Source organism: Eptesicus fuscus, chromosome 22 (assembly GCF_027574615.1).
Source record: "Eptesicus fuscus isolate TK198812 chromosome 22, DD_ASM_mEF_20220401, whole genome shotgun sequence".
NCBI lineage: Eukaryota > Metazoa > Chordata > Mammalia > Chiroptera > Vespertilionidae > Eptesicus > Eptesicus fuscus.
The window spans coordinates 348,140-358,370 of NC_072494.1; the positions used below are offsets into that span (position 1 = coordinate 348,140).

Consider the following 10,231-nt stretch of genomic DNA (forward strand, 5'->3'; position numbering starts at 1 on the left):
TCTCAGAATCCAGGACTGCTGGCTCCCAATCACTCACCTGCATGCCTGCCTGATTGCCCCTAACCACTTCTGCCTGCCAGCCTGATCACCCTAACCACTGCCCTGCCAGCCTGATCACCCTAACCACTGCCCTGCCAGGCTGATCGATGCCTAACTGCCCCCCTGCTGGCCCAATTGCCTCTAACTGCCATCCCCTGCTGGCCTGGTCACCCCTAACTGCCCTCCCATGTCAGCCTGGTCACCCCCAACTGCCCTCCCCTGCTGGCCCAGTCACCACTAACTTCCCTCTCTTGCCAGCCTGGTCGCCCCTAACTGCTCTCCCCTGCTGGCCTGGTAGCCCCTAACTGCCCTCCCCTGCTGGCCTGGTAGCCCCTAACTGCCCTCCCCTGCTGGTGTGGTAGCCCCTAACTGCCTTTCCCTGCCAACCTGGTCGCCCCTAATTGCTCTCCCCTGAAGGCCTGGTTCCCCCCAACTGCCCTTCCCTGCAGGCCTGGTTGTCCCCAACTGAGGGTAACCCTCCCCTGCTGGCCTGGTCACCCTCAATTGCCCTCTCCTGCTGGCCTGGTTGCCCCTAACTGTTCTCCCCTGCTGTCTAGTCCCCCCCAATTGCCCTCCCCTGCTGGCCTGATCGCCCACAACTGCCCTCCCTTGCCTGCCATTTTGTGGTGGCCATCTTGTGTCCATATGGGGACAGCCATCTTGTGTGTTGGAGTGATGGTCAATTTGCATATTACCTCTTTATTATATAGAATATGGGGGTGGACCTGGGTATAGCAGCTAATACAGCTTGCCTCTATCACCTCCACACACCAACACCACACCCGCATTCCTCCTTCCCAACAGGAACATGATTCTATTCACAGACCCTCTGTATCCCGCTTTGGCTTTGAAGGAGGTGGGTCCCCCTCTCAGCTCTAGAGGCAGAATGAGGATTATTGACCTTGTTTTTAAAAGGTATTTTTATTGGTTTCAGAGAGGGAGGGAGAGGGAGAGCTAGAAACATCAATGATGAGAGAATCATGACTCGGCTGCCTCCTTCATGCCCCCTACTGGGGATCGAGCCCATTACCCGAGCGTGTGCCCTGATGAGGAGTTGAACTGTGACCTCCTGGTTCATAGATCCAGGCTGAACCACTGGGCAACACAGGCCGCAGGCCGGGCTGATTGACCTCATTCATCACAGTGGCCCAGGCTGGGCAGGACTGGGTTAGGGGAGAGTATGTGAGGGGAAACCTCACCGTGGGAGAGGAGCATGGAGGAGACGTTCCCCTCAACAAGAGACAAGACGGAGGTCTGTGTGCTTTTCTTCTGGACTTTGTCTCAAGACTGTGAGAGCGTGAGGTTCCTCTGGGGACCAGCTGAGCTGTGAGATGGGAGGCCGAGAATGACAGCCTGCAGAGGGTCTAGCTAAAGCCTGGTCCTGGGGCCCCAGAGAGGCCCTGAGGCAACCAGACGTCAGCCTCCCCACACCCTGGACGTGTCAGATGTGACCATCAATCCCCTGTGTAAGCCCGTGAGCTGTGTTGTTGCGATTGTTGTGGAGCTGTTGCCTAACGCCTCCTGTCCCTGCAGAGGGACCCTTGGCAGAGGTCTTGCAGGTTTCACATCACTGTGTTCTAAAGCCTCCCCTCACGGCATCAGGAGAAAACTCAGAAGCAAACGCAGGAATGCAATGGGAAGCGGCTTGGTGTGTGCCTGTTTCCCTGAGCCTCCTCCCTCCCTCCCTCCCTCCCTCCCTCCCTCCCTCCCTCCCTCCCTCCCTCCCTCCCTTCCTTCCCTCCTCCCTCCCTTCTCTCCCTCCTCCCTCCTTCCCTCTCTCCCTCCTTCCCCCCTCCCTCCCTCCCTACTCCCCTCCCTCCCTCCTTCCTTCCTTCCCTCCTTCCTCCCTCCTTCCCTCCCTCCCTTCCTTCCCTTTAATTTCCCATTTTTGCTCTTTTCTTTCTCCTTTCCTTTCCCCTTTTTCTTCCTCCCTAGCCTTTCTTTTCTTTCCTGTCAGCAGACTAGACGTTCTCTTCACCTGGGAGGCCCACTTCTCAGCCCGGCTCCAGCCCAGCCCCGCTCTGCTGCTGGCGGTCACCGGCTGGAGACTTGACTCTGTGCTCAGCGCCCCACTTGTGGTGGATGCAACCACAGGCCTGTCATCCTACCTGCACCACAGGCCAAACGAGGCTAGAAAAGAGAGAGAAATCGATCTTCTCTGCCAGCCCATTTTGAAAAAAATAAGTCTTGATTGTTGAAAGTATGACATGTGTCTCCTTTTCCCCCATCGACCCCCCCCCCCCCAGCCCGCCCCGCCCCCAGCCCAGGCCCTCACCGTCCCGCTGCCTCGTCCAGGGGCCACGCATCTACGCAAAGTCCTGGGTTGACCACCTCCCGCCCTCCCCCGCCTTCCCTCCGTTCCACGCTTCCGTGTCTCTTCTGCTGGCCCATTTTGCATGAAAAAGTCTCCGTCTGAGAGCGCCCGCCTCCTTGTTCCTGTTCCCTCGAGAATTAACAGGGCCCTCGGCGAATCCTGCTCCGTGTTCTCCCACGTCCAGCGGCCCAAGCCCGCGCCGGAACAGAACCAGAGCTGTCAGGATCGACGCAGGAGGGAAGTTTGGGGAGCGCAGAGCGCACGGGGGTCCCGGTCAGGTTTCCAGCTCCGCGAGTGAGGAAACGCGGCTCGCGGGCGACGAGACCTTCCCTCGGTGACCAGGACCATCCGACCCAAAGGCGCGGAGGTCTGGCGGCATCTGCGCTTCCCATGGAGACGTCCTTCCTCCTTCCCCGGCTGAGGCTGAGGCTGAGGCGGAGGTGGCCGCTGCGCCCTCACCTGTCCTCCTGGAGAGCGCGCGCCCTTAATCCCGGGTTCGCGCTAACGGTCCTGACTTTACGTCCTGAGTCACCAGAAATGTGGATAATGGAGACCCGCTCATAAAAGAAAAGCTATTGGGCTTGGGAGGCAGTAGGTGGGGCATGGCCTCAAGCGGTAGGGCGCTCGCGTAGCATGAGGTAGCGGGATCGATGTCCACATTCCCCAAGTTTTACCAAACCGACCTCCGTTCTCTATCAAACCTTCTGACCCTTCGAGGAAAAAGACAAAATGTGGTGTGTTTTGAACGCAGCAGCCATTTGGCCATTTCTTCTGATTTTGACCCGTGCACATGGACAACACGGGGCGGATGATGACCCCAAGTCCGGTACAGTGAGATCTGTCCGTTTGTAATTCATATTGTGTTTCTCATGAGGACCTGTGATCCCACAAGGGTGAGGTCTAAGTTGTATTTTTCTACTTGCAACGTGGCCCTGAATTGGACACAGTCCTGGAGAGGGCAACACGCATAACCCCGATGGAAGAAGCTCAGCAAAGCTTCAGCAGGAGAAACCCACAGAAACCCACACCCAAGACTCTCACCACCCACCGTCTGAAAACTAAAAAGAAACTCCTGAAAGCTGCCAGAGGAAAAGGAAAGGGAAACTACAGTTTGTATGTCTGGGGATTTCCTACCAGAAACTACAGACACTGGAAGGAAATGGAAGCATGTTTTTGAAGTGCTGAAAGAAAATATGCCCAGACTTATGTCTGGTCTCTGATCTATTCTGTGGGTCGGTATGCCTGTTGGTACCGAAAACTTCTCCCAAGGCTCTACACACAATGGCACATGTGGACGCTCTCTTTAAGCCTCTCTAGAATCTTTCTCTTCCTGCCCTTCATCTACCTCTCATTCAGTCCACAGTGTTTATGGGGCGCTATTCTGTGCCAGGCAGCACAGTGGGGGCAGGAGCTGGAGACAGACTTGGCCTCAGGGGCTGGCAGGAGACATGTGAATAGATCTCAATACTTCAATAACTTTATAACTCATTTCCCTTTCTCTCCAATTCCAGTTCCCATTTCCAAGGTCTTTGGCATTCAACATTAAAACCCCTTTTCTAGCATGTAAAATTGATTATATAAGGTGTCTGCCTGGACTACCCCCCGCCCCCATGGGTTTTAAGCCTTAACAATGTGTTTCTGGCCATATCTCCCAATGTCAAGGCTCTCTAATCACTACTTCCCTTCATGTATATTTAAGGCCGATTTACACGCACCCAGGCACCATGCAGTCCAAGGAGATGGGTACCTTCCTGTCTGGCATCCTCGATGGTCTCTCCCACCCTGGGTGCCTCCCTCCTAATTTGCTCCCTCAATTCCAATTTTTAAATCCTTCGCTCTCCTGTGATCTTGTCTCCTAACCCCCATGATTTTTTGTCTGTAAAACTTTTGTGATTTTTGCTGACTTTCATGTGGGGTGGACGTGTGCGTTCTACAGGTTACCCCTGAGTAGGAATCAATGCATGTGTCAGATAAAAGCAAAAGAGGGCTCAAGTGTGAGGGTCCTGGAGAGGCTTTTCTACTGGCCTCGCCGGCGAAAGGTCCTGCTTCAAGACCAAATGGAAACAGCGGTTGGTGTTTTTGTTTGTTTGGTTTTGCCTCCAGAACCTGGGAGAAGCCGCCCCACTACCTCCTCCCAGGCAGACCCAGCTGCAAGGAACAGGGGGACTCACTCCTTTGAAAGGCCGGGTATCCTCCCGAGGGAGCTGTGCCACCTTAGCTGTTTGGGGCGGGTCCGTCCACCTGGGACCTGCTATCTTCTGTTCCGAAAAAAATATGAAACGTGAAGTTCCGACGGCGCCACTTTACCTGCGGAGAATCCTTCTTCCTTCTCCCCGTCCTTCCCCAGCCAAGGAGCAGGTGACCCGCGCGCTCACCCATCGTCCTTGAGAACATGCGCTCTTAGTTCTGGTTCCGTGCTCACGGCCTTGGTTTCCCTTGGGTCCTGAGCGACCAGAAATAGTTAATAACAGAGACCCACACATTTGCTTATAAAGGAAAAAAAATTGATGTGGGAAGAGTGGCAGGTGGGGAATTAGCTCAAGTGGTAGAGCGCTCGCTTAGCATGCGAGAGGTAGTGGGATCGATGCCCACATTCTCCAAGTTTTACTGGGTGTACCGGTTTAATAAAGCGGATTTTCCCCCCATAGATGGAGTTACACATATGTTGATACACATGCGATTTGATTTTGCAAAATCTGCACTTTTAACCGGTAGAAGTTAATAATGTGGATTGACCCTTTACTGGTTAAAAATACGTATACCGGTTAAAAATGCGGATTGACCCTTTACTGGTCAAAAATCCGGATACCGGTTAAAAATGTGGATTTTGCAATAGAAGAAAACACGATAATTTCAAGAGAAACATCAAAAGTGCTTTATTTAAAGTAATGTCCATCACTAGCTATACATTTCCCCCATCTTTCAGGTAATTTGTGGATACCGTCCCAATACAACTTTCCTTGAGTATCTTGAGATGGATGGAGCATGTTCACCATAAGCTTCCCGAAGTATAGGATAACTTTCAGCAGCACTTTTCTTCAAAATTAAGCAATGAATTAAAACTTCCCGCAAACGCTCTTTTTTTGGCACGAAATTTGACATTTTTAAGCGTAAAAATATGTATGATGTTAACACCTTCAGGAAATTTGACCTATGAAGTTTTGAAGCTTGTTGTCAATACAACAAAATAGCATACATATCAAACCGTATATATATCAACATATGTGTATCTCCATCTGTTGAAAAAAAAATCCACATTATTAACTGGTACACCTAGTATTCAACTGACCTTGTTTCTCTATCAAATCTTCTGCCCATTGAAGAAAAAAACCAAAATGTGCACTGTTTTGAACTAAGTGGTCATTTGGCCATTTTTCTGATTTTGACCTTTGGAGGAAACAAATAGCATGTGGGGAATTAGCTCAAATGGTAGAGCGCTCGCTTAGCATGCGAGAGGTAGTGGGATCGATGCCCACATTCTCCAGTTTTTACTACCCCAGCCTCAGTTCGGATGTTAACCCTAAATCCAGTACATATAGATCTTCCAATTTAGAACGCGTCAGTTTCTCATGAGGAGCTGTGATCCCACAAGTGTGAGGTCTACTTCATTGCTATTTTTCTCCATGTGTCCTGCAACTTGGCCCTGAATTCGACATAGTCCTGGAAAGTGCAAAACGCATAAACCCAGGTTGAAGAAGCTCAGCAAAACACCAGCAGGAGAAACCCAAAGAAATCCACACCCAGGCATATCGCAATCAAACGTCTGAAAACTAAAGAAAAAAATATTTTCTGAAAAATGGCCAGAGGAAAATGAAAGGGAAATGACATTGGCTCATTAGGAATAATCGTCAACCAGGATGGATTGTGCTCTTTAAAAGCTGGAATGTGATTTGCCACGGTTCTTGAAAAGTAACCTTTCCTATTGTATTTGCAATGCAGCAAATTTTGCCAAGTTGCCCTCTTAGCGCAGTAGGCAGCGCGTCAGTCTCATAATCTGAAGGTCCTGAGTTCGAGCCTCAGAGAGGGCAGAGCTGCTTTTTTTACAGCATGTTCCTTGCACCTTAAATCACAACACAAAGAAAAAGTCACAAATGGTCACAAATAACCATTTCAAAACGGATCCCACATCCTCCCCGACCCCGCCCTTAAAGGGAAATCACTATTGTACTTTCTTTGGCTTCCCAGGGTTTTGACTCAAATGATTGTGGAACAAATTCACTTTACACCAGACACCACAAGCGACACCTTTTCAGGCTCTTCCTGTCCCTCTCATGGAAAGAAGCAGGAAAACTGCTCTTCCAACTTCGTGCTCTGAAGGTGGCCCAACTGCACTGAAAGGGTGGGCCAGTATGAAATCACTCATCCCTTTATCACTCAACAGATATTTCTGGTGCAAACATCTTATTAAGGGTACAGTGATTAGAGAGTAAGTAAAACACAAAAATTCCCTCTCTCGTGGGCTTCCATCCCAGATACTCCTTAGGTGCTTAAGGAATAGGTTTAGAGAGTTAGGTTCTCTTCCTGTCCCTCTGAGGTTCTCCATGGTCCCTGGGTACAATGTTGCCTTTACTTTCAGGAGAGGAAAGAGCCTTTTCTAATGATTTTAGACTAAAAATACTCAGAGATAATGACAATGGGATGAGATTTGGACAAGTTCTCCTTGTCAACCTTCCCTTTATTACAGTCTGTGAGGAAAAGTCCAGATTTCTACAAAAGCCAAAGTCTATTAGACTTCTCCTGCCCTCTTTAGTTTTTCCTAGTTTCCTTCCCTGATTCTGTCTTCCAGGAAGACAGGAAGAGGGATGAAATTCCACTCAGCAACTGAAGCCACATTGGGAGGAGGTACCTCGGAGGCTGCCCCACCTAACAGAAAACCCCTCAGCTTTTGTATACCTGGAAATGTCTTAGTTTCTCCCTCACTCTTGAAGGACAGATTTGCCAGCTATAGAATTCATGTTTGACCACCACCACCACCCCCCCACCCCGCTTCCTTATAGCACTTCTTCTGGCCTCCGAAGTTTCTAATGAGAAATCTTGCAGAGGGTCCCTTGTATGTGACAACTCACTTCTCTCTTGCTTCCTTCAAGATTCTCTCTTTGCCTTTGTCTTTTAAAATTTTTATTATAATGTGTCTGAGTGTGGGTCTCTTTGAGTTCATCTTCCTTAGAATTCATTGAGGTTTTTGAATGTTTATATGTATGCTTTTATTCAAGTTTGGGAAGTTTTCAGCCATTATGTCTTCAAATATTCTACCTGCCCCTTTCCCTCCTTTCTTCCTCAGGCACTCTCATAATGCATATGCTGGCTTGTTTGGTAGTCTTACAGGCTCTGTTCACTTTTTTTCAATCTTTTTTTCTTCCTGTTCTTCAGCCTCAATGATTTCCATTGCCATACCTTCAGGTTCACTCATTCTTTCTTCTATTTGGTCAAATCTGCCTTCAAATCCTTCAAGTGTAATTTCTCATTTCAGTAATAGTACATTCAGATCCATAATTTGTTTTGTTTCTTTTTAGGTTTTCTACCTTTTTTAAAAATATATTTTCATTTTATTTGCACATTTTATTGAGTTTCCCCATATTTTCCTTTAGTTATTTGAACCTCTTTAAAACAGTTGTTTTAATGTCTTTGTCTAATATATCTGACATTAGATCTTCTATGGGGACAGCTTCTATTGATATATTTCTTTCATTTGAAGGCCATGCTTTCCTGTTTCCTTGTATGCCTTGTAATTTTTGTTGTTGAGCACAGTACATTTGAATCTAATAATGTGGTAACGTTGGCAATCAGATTCTCCTCCTTTCTCAGGTTTTGGTTGTTATTCTTCTTATTCTTTTAAAATAAATCATTGTAGGCTCTCCCTGTGTTGAGGATCAGCCTAAAGTGTAAATTTGAGGTCTTCTTGGGTCTTTTCTGAGCCTTTTCCTTGGCACACAGAGTTGCTTTCTAATATTTCCCATATATGCATTGTTTTTTTAATGTCCTAGTCGTTAATGTCTAGTTCCCAAAGGGGGTAAAAAAGAAAGAGAGGAAGAATGAAAGAAGAAAGAAAGGAAGAAAGAAAGAAAGAAAGGAAGGAAGGAAGGAAGAAGAAAGACAGACACTGAGGGGAGAGCTCTGGGAAGGCCGCCAGCCAGAGGGAGAGGATTTGCAGCAATGAGGGAGCTACAGGGACAGTGGCTGCCTGCCTCCTTGTCTGCACTTCCCGAATCCAACACAGCCATCAGCTACTAGCAATCCTATCTAATAAAGAGGGAATATGTTAATTGACCATCACTCCATCACAAAGATGACTGCACTCACAGCTGAGGCCAAGTTCCCATAAGAAGCCTTAACAAGCAATCAGCAGGGATCTGAGGCTATGCCCTCCCCCACCCCTGTGGGGCTTGACAGGGGACCTCAGGCCGAACCCTAGCGTCAGTCTGGTGGATCTTAGGCCACACCCCCTGCCCCAGTGCCAGGCCAGGGGACCTCAGGCCATACCCTCTACCCAGCAGGGCTTGATAGGGGATCTCAGGCGGAGTTCCCCACCTGGTGGGACTTGATTGAGGACCTCAAGGCACGCCCCCCACCCCAGACCTGAGGCTACACCCCCTGCCCAGCAGGGCTTGACAAGGGTGGGACTGGGCGGGTCTGGATCTAGCCCAGTGGCGGGGGAAGGAGGGGCAGGTCTGGGTCTCACGCGATTTTGAGGTGCGTGTGGGTGGGCAGGGACTTGACTTTGAGTCCTGTGGTGTGCCCCAGACTCTGAAAGGAGGAAGGTTTTCATATACATTTTACTAATTTTCTTTCACCTCTGACACCTTTATTATAGAGAAAGGGCAAATAGCAATATTAAATTATTTCCTCTAATTAATCCCCTTTTGATGTGCACGAATTTCGTGCACTGGGTCACTAGTGTTTAAATAAGCCCCAAAAGGTAGGAAGAGGAACAAAGAAGACTGAAAAGCAAAGGGAATAAACGATCAATAAGTTATCGATTAGTAAACCTATATGCAAATGTATCCATACTAACATTAAGTATACACAATCTAAACACATTAAAAATCAGAGATTGCCAGGATGTATTAAAAATAAATGTGCTGACTATAAGAAACTCAATATATAGTTATATATGTGAGATTAAGTCATATACAACATACAGAGTAAAACAGAAAAGACAAATTGGAGGACGATTTATTTGCTCATTTACTCAGTCAGTTGGTCAGTGAACTAATATCTACTGAGCACCTCCTACTTTCTTTCTTTTTTTCTTTTTTAAAGGAGACCATGAAAGGTGAAAGATCGACTGAGATCTCTGTGGGCAGGAAAAACCACATCACTGGAACACAAGAGCAGCCGAGGACAGCACAGCTGTCTCTGGTCCCACAGCTCAGAGGGCTTCAGTGTTGGGTGAAACTGGAAAGGCGTGCACCCCACCCTGCCTGGCCGAATCCTTAGGGTGCAGTTCTGGTTCGTGATTTTCAGGAAGCATCTCTTGTGCTCTTTGAAAACTGACAGTACGCCGGTGCTTGGAAAGTAAAATTTACCATTTTATTTGAAGTGTGGAGACAAAGAGTCAATTGCCCTCTTAGCGCAGTAGGCAGCGCGTCAGTCTCATAATCTGAAGGTCCTGAGTTCGAGCCTCAGAGAGGGCACGGCTTTTGTCATTTTCCAGTCCCTCGGGATGCGGCGCAAAGAAGAAATAGCGGATGTTTTCAAATAGCCTCTTCAAAACCCACCGTATGTTCCCTTGCACGGGGAAGTTACTTTTGGACTTCCTTCAGCTTCCCGGGGCCTTGATTCAAATGATTGGGGGACAAATCACTTTACACCGGAAACCACGAGCTGCACCTGCGCGTGGCCTTCTCCCTCTCGTGGAGGAGGCAGCGACATTGCTCT

General features: G+C 48.6%; 4 non-coding genes across 4 annotated transcripts; all 4 read left to right on the top strand.

Moving 5' to 3' along the window:
* The first annotated feature begins 4,880 nt into the window (after positions 1-4,880).
* TRNAA-AGC (transfer RNA alanine (anticodon AGC)) lies at positions 4,881-4,953 on the top strand. Its single transcript has one exon. It is a non-coding gene; the product is annotated as a tRNA-Ala (tRNA).
* Positions 4,954-5,764: 811 nt separating this feature from the next.
* TRNAA-AGC (transfer RNA alanine (anticodon AGC)) lies at positions 5,765-5,837 on the top strand. The gene has a single exon. It is a non-coding gene; the product is annotated as a tRNA-Ala (tRNA).
* A 471-nt stretch (positions 5,838-6,308) lies between these two features.
* On the top strand, positions 6,309-6,381 carry TRNAM-CAU (transfer RNA methionine (anticodon CAU)). Its single transcript has one exon. It is a non-coding gene; the product is annotated as a tRNA-Met (tRNA).
* Positions 6,382-9,914: 3,533 nt separating this feature from the next.
* TRNAM-CAU (transfer RNA methionine (anticodon CAU)) lies at positions 9,915-9,987 on the top strand. Its single transcript has one exon. It is a non-coding gene; the product is annotated as a tRNA-Met (tRNA).
* The last annotated feature ends 244 nt before the right edge of the window (positions 9,988-10,231 follow it).